Genomic DNA, 6,077 nt, shown 5'->3' with positions numbered 1-6,077 from the left:
GAATCAAATGTGTTGGGAACTGAGTTGAAATCTCAAAATTGATGACTGCTTCATTACCAATGAACAATCATCGAAAAAGATTGGTTAGTGTCATTTTTCAGATTTTCCTATCCAGGTTGTTATTACAGATATGTATAACATGATGCAACTTGCTACTTCAAGTGATGACTACTGTATCATGAACATAACTGTCCTGGAGTCTTCAGGAAATATAGTCATGACTTTTCAGTTAGTGAAGTGAGTTTTCTAAAAATTCAGGCTCTGAGAACTTTGAAGATTTGTTCCATCATCATGTGTTTCAAAGACTATAACAATGTGTTCAATAAGTAAATGTGATCATTTGCTTGGATGTTCGGACACTGTAACCAATATTCGATTATTTCAAATAATTGGAACATCATTAATAAATATGTAAAGCTTTCACGACTTTCATCCTTTTACTATGATGAAAAACAATAGGAATACAGACATGAGAGAGCATAAACTGTAGAGTCCAGAGAGATTTTCCTACCCCTAAAAGTTCCTACTATTTGCAAGATTAGATGGCTTCATCTGATGCAGAATGATGCAAATATGATATAGATCAAAAACACCATCTATCAAAAACACATCTTCTGTAATAAATATAATACCAAGTCAGCAGCTGATGTACTATTTATAATACATAGGGTGAAAATAACAATATGAATTATTTCACAAGTTGACTATGTTGACTGTTAATTTGTCTCACCATACAATGTTACTGTCAGATTAAACATATGAAAATGTTGATTACAATCCTGACTAGTCTGGATAATGGATATATTCCATTTTAGATATCTTCCTTTCCTAAATAATACCCCAAGTGAAAACAAGTGTGTTTAAAAATGAATGATGAATATTTAATTCTAGTGATCAACTTCTTAATTTGAAAGGACACTGTTCAATTCACCAAATACATCTTTGACTGATTCTATCAAAATCATCATCAATCTTTTTCTTCAGTGGGACATCAGACATTCCTGACTAGTCAATTTGTTAAGTTCTTTAATTGTAAATGAAGACCTTTGCCAGAATATTCAACATATTACATGCGACCACAAGAATCAAATATTTATTACTTGTTTTGAAAAGCTAACATCTTTACCTGAATTTAGCACGTTATTTATCAAAGCACAATATGCAACAATGAATAAATCCAAGCCAAGCAGGACAACATTCTTAACAATTTGATTTGACTGTAATGTTGTCACTGGTTAATATTGTAATATATTAACACTGTCATTATGGTACAAACATGTCTACTAAAGAATTCATTTTCCTATTGTTTCCCTGAATATGACAATGATAGTACATCAAATGCTGACTTGTTTCTGTATTTGATACACAAGCAACTCCAGATGCAACCATGGGAACCAGCTGAAATGGTCAGCAGATGACACTTCACTGCTGTACCCCTACTCAATGTAAATGAGTGCAGACAGTAAAACCCTTTGGTTTACTTTTTTGTTTACAATGTTGATAAACATCATGTGGTGGTCAATTTCCCAGTGTTACTGAGTATTTGAAGCATGGGAATATTTCATTTGAAATATTGGTTTTAAATGTATTCCCAGGCTTCAAATACATGTACTCAATAACACCTGGAAATTGGCCAACACATGATGTTTATCTCCTGATTAAAAGATTAAGGAGTACATACTCATGATGTTGAAAAATTTTCTGGAGTCCTGCAATATTCTTTATCTGTATCATGTTCACGTTTTACATTGATTTTGAACATGTTTTGCTGACCATGCTGACTGAGAAGGAAACACATCACTACCAGAATGCATCATGCTGGATGATGAGCATAACTTTATTCATCATGTTCATTACCTTAATGCACATAATTTAATTTGTACATGCACATTAGGCTATTTCCATATTTTTGATACATATCAACCAAAAAATGAAATATGGTCAGAAGGAAACAGTGAATATACTCCACAATCAGAGTTTGGGAAGAATATACTCCACAATCAGAGTTTGGGAAGTCTAAGGGACACAACCTGTACAACAAACTGCAACACTATTCTATCTGCAGCTTGCAACATAAACTTGATTACACTGATAAGGTCAAACACTCCAACTTTTGTCAAATAGTTATTATTCAATGAAAGTGAAAGTCAACTTACTGAGCGTGTTGAGGTCATCGTCTTTTAATCTTAGCACTATTTCAATGTTTAAACAAAACAACAATGGCTTCAAATAAACGTATACATTGCCAGCTTGACCATGTAACATGTGATTAGTCACAATCTACCTCAGAGATAAGACTGAGGGATCATGAGAATATTACCACATAGCTGATATTTGCATGCATGAAGAATAAGACTGTAACCATGGAAATGGGACAAGTGACACATAACATTTTCGTCAGTGTCCATCTTTGCAGAGATAAAATGATGCAAAATGTTGAAATGTAAGCTTAACATATCTTAAGTGTGAACACTGTCACAAAAGTTTTTTCCATTGGGTAAAAGCATTCTAACGGTTACCTTCCATGATTAAATTTCAGCAAAAACTTTGTAAAACCACGATTAACACATAAAAACATGTATATGCACTTATTACTTATTATTTTTCCACCTGTTACAGAAATATCTAACAGTTGATGAACAGAAGCAGGTATCATGTGACATGAAGTCATATGTGCCTATTGCCGATGACTTCTTTTCCGATGTTAAATTAACTGACAAGTGCAGTAAAGATGTTCCTGATGCTATTCTTGACATGGATGTTAGACTATGAATACGAGTGAGTTTACTTCTTGCAAGAGGAACATTCATTGAATTTCAAGAAGAAGAATCAATTGGAATGGAATGTTTTTTAAGGAGACAATATAATTTATCAGCAATTATATTTGTCATTAAATATGATACACTTCCAACCAGCATACTTTTCCCTTTAACAAATTACCAATTCTATCTAACCCAAATACTTCACAGGTAAAAATTCATAGGTAATGAGATGTATAAAGTGTACTAAATGTTTCGGAAGAATATGAAATAAAAGTAATTTTAAAAAAACAAAACAATAGAATCTGTTTTTACAATGAAACATAAATGATAATTTTTTGCATTAAAAGTTGGGGTACATATTTCTTTTGACTTTGTCTTTACAGCCGTTATTGCAATTTTCCAGTATTCTCTAACATGTTAAGAGATCAGTGAAAAACATGAGAAGTCATTCGAGATATGACATAAGAGGATCTTTCGTTAGTTTAGCTTGACTTTAATTTTACCGTGCACTGAGCAATATTCCAGCGAAACAGCAGCAGTCGGTAAATAATCAAGTCTGTACCAGACAACCCAGTGACCAACAGCAACAGCATCAATCAACACTATTGGGATACATTGATATGTATCAACCAAGTCGGTGAATCTGACCACCTGATCCCATTGATCACCTCTTATGACAAGCATGACTTACCGAAGACCAATTCTATCTAACCCAAATAGTTCACAGGTAAAAATTCATAGGTAATGAGATGTATTAAGTGTACTAAATGTTCGGAAGAATATGAAATATAAATAATTTAAAAAAAACAAAACAAAAGCAATAATGTAACAATAGTGGATACAAGCAAATTAGTGCACCTTGCTAATGGAACACTGAGGTCACAAAATTGGAACTTATGCATATTACATGTATTTTACATTTACCTTTCATCTGTGATTAAAGGCTCGTAAAGTTTTGTAATATATTATCGATACATAACATACAATTTCACTTTTAGAACAAGTAGAAAGATGTTGAACTTTAACTCCTCCCCTCATGGAATGCCAACAAAGTGAATAATGGCACATAAATATGTACATTGAAGTACTTTGTGAGTTTTCGTGAAACTTGAACATATGTTAAGGAAGATAGGTGATACCTACTGATCAGACACTGATATGTATGACCTGAGGTTGAAGCTCTATGGACATGATGGAATGACCCAACTGTCACAATGCCGACGGGTCATACGAATAAATCCGCTGTTTATCTCGCGTTTACAGTTCTGTCTTTTACGTTTTTAGCATGAAACCAAAATGCATACAATGCCGTGCATACAACATTGTTTAGAGACATTAGCATATTGGAATACACGACTTGGAATCAATTCAAAGTTTCTTAATTGCAAAAGAAACCAGTAAGTTTTCAATGACATGACGTCGCTCGGGTCAGTTTTGACACTCAACTCCAAAACATACCGATCTACTCATTATGACTACAAAACAACTAATACAACTTTATAAAATTTGAATCATGTCAATTAACTCATCGGTGTTTTTTTCAAAATCTATGCATGTCGAAACAAACACCGTTCGTGGTAAAAAATTCAAATATTTTACCTTTTCAAGTTATCCGCCATTACTTAGAGAAGGTGCGTGCGCACCACTTATTGATCTAATTTTGCAAAGTAGCTCCATTCAACTCGAAAACGCTCTCTGTTTGAAACATAACACTTCGATTATTGTTATATATTACTTTGAATTAACTACATGGTCGATGGCTAATATACACATCAACTTTGCTAAAATAATTTTCACATAAAAACCAAAACAAGGAAAACTCCCTCCGTTGCTAAAACAGGTGTATTTTGGCGAATGATTTTGGTTTCAAACAAACTGTTCATGAACACCACACTACCTACGTACAGATGCATGGGCATATCCAGAGGTGGGGAGCGGTTGTGCTCCCCGAAACAGGGATAATCTACCACATACATATAGTCTCCCTGCCCAAGAATTCTTTCCCTGAGGAGCATTTCCACATAACGCTTGGACTCCGTGATTTAAGTGTACGGCCCCTTCTCCAAAATCCTTGATCCGCACCTGAATTCTGTCACCCATTTCCATTTCAGTGTTATGTTACTCGTCGCGTACCCCGAACCACATTATTTTTTCGCCCTAGATGAAGCAAGTCTAGAACCCGAAGATGAAGATTCGGGGTAGAATAGTCCTTCAACAGCCCATGCTTGCCAGAATAAGGCGACTATATATATGTTTGTCGTAAGAGGCCACTATCGGGATCGGGTGGTCGGTTCCCAATTGCGTAAATCGATGCTCATGCTGTTGATCACTGGATTGCCTGGTCCAGAATCGATTATTTACAGACCACCACCATATAGCTAGAATATTGCAGAGTGCGGCGTAAACCTAAACTCACTCACTAACTCACTCTGATTCGCTGGTCTCCATAGGAATCCCTTTCAATTTGAAACGGTTTTGTTTGTTACTTTCGAAATGTTATACAAATATATATTCAGAGACTACTCTAGACCCGGGCATCAGAATCTGCAGGGTTGTGTTCTGCGTTGCATGTGACCTTTGAGTGGCGTTTAGAAGTTAGGGTGACGAAGAGGAATACTTTTTATGGATATACAATTTCCTTTTTGCAGGGGATGCGACGTTTTGGTGTAGATCTTAACACCGTTATCAAGCTAATGACGCAAAAACATTTGCTCAAGGAGGAACATGGCTGGTACTTGAGTTTTACAATAGAAGAGGTTTATGTTCAGTTTGTTGACATGGTTATAGAAATGATTGAAACCAGTGGACAAGAGTGGGTTATTCGTGATTAGGTGAGTGAGTTTAGTTTTACGCCCCACTTAGCAGTATTCCAGCTATATGACGGCGGCCGGTAAATAATCGAGTCTGAACCAGACAATCCAGTGATCAACAACAGTGTCCACCAAGTCGCCTCTTATGCCAGGCATAGTCGCTTTTTATGGTAAGCATGGGTTGCTGAAGGCCTATTCTACCCCGGGACCTTCACGGGTCACTTAATTAGGTCACATAAGTTGATCGTAAGATGTAGGGATGTAATGGTTTATACCCGGACTGTCGACAACAACGAACAATCCGTCCAAATTACTTGTCGACAGTCCGGGGAAAGGGAGATGATGTTCCACATGAGTGACTTCACGCCCAGTTTGCTCGTAATTAACAAACCAATTAAAGAACAAATAAACTCAATGTTTTGGTACTCTTTTTACCACTGCATATGGAAGACTGCTGGTCATAAACGGAACACACATTTTTAAACAAAATCTTGTGGTTAATTAA

This window comes from Haliotis asinina, chromosome 3 (genome assembly GCF_037392515.1).
Source record: "Haliotis asinina isolate JCU_RB_2024 chromosome 3, JCU_Hal_asi_v2, whole genome shotgun sequence".
NCBI lineage: Eukaryota > Metazoa > Mollusca > Gastropoda > Lepetellida > Haliotidae > Haliotis > Haliotis asinina.
The sequence above is the reverse complement of the archived record's forward strand: the minus strand, read 5'-3'. Positions refer to the sequence as shown.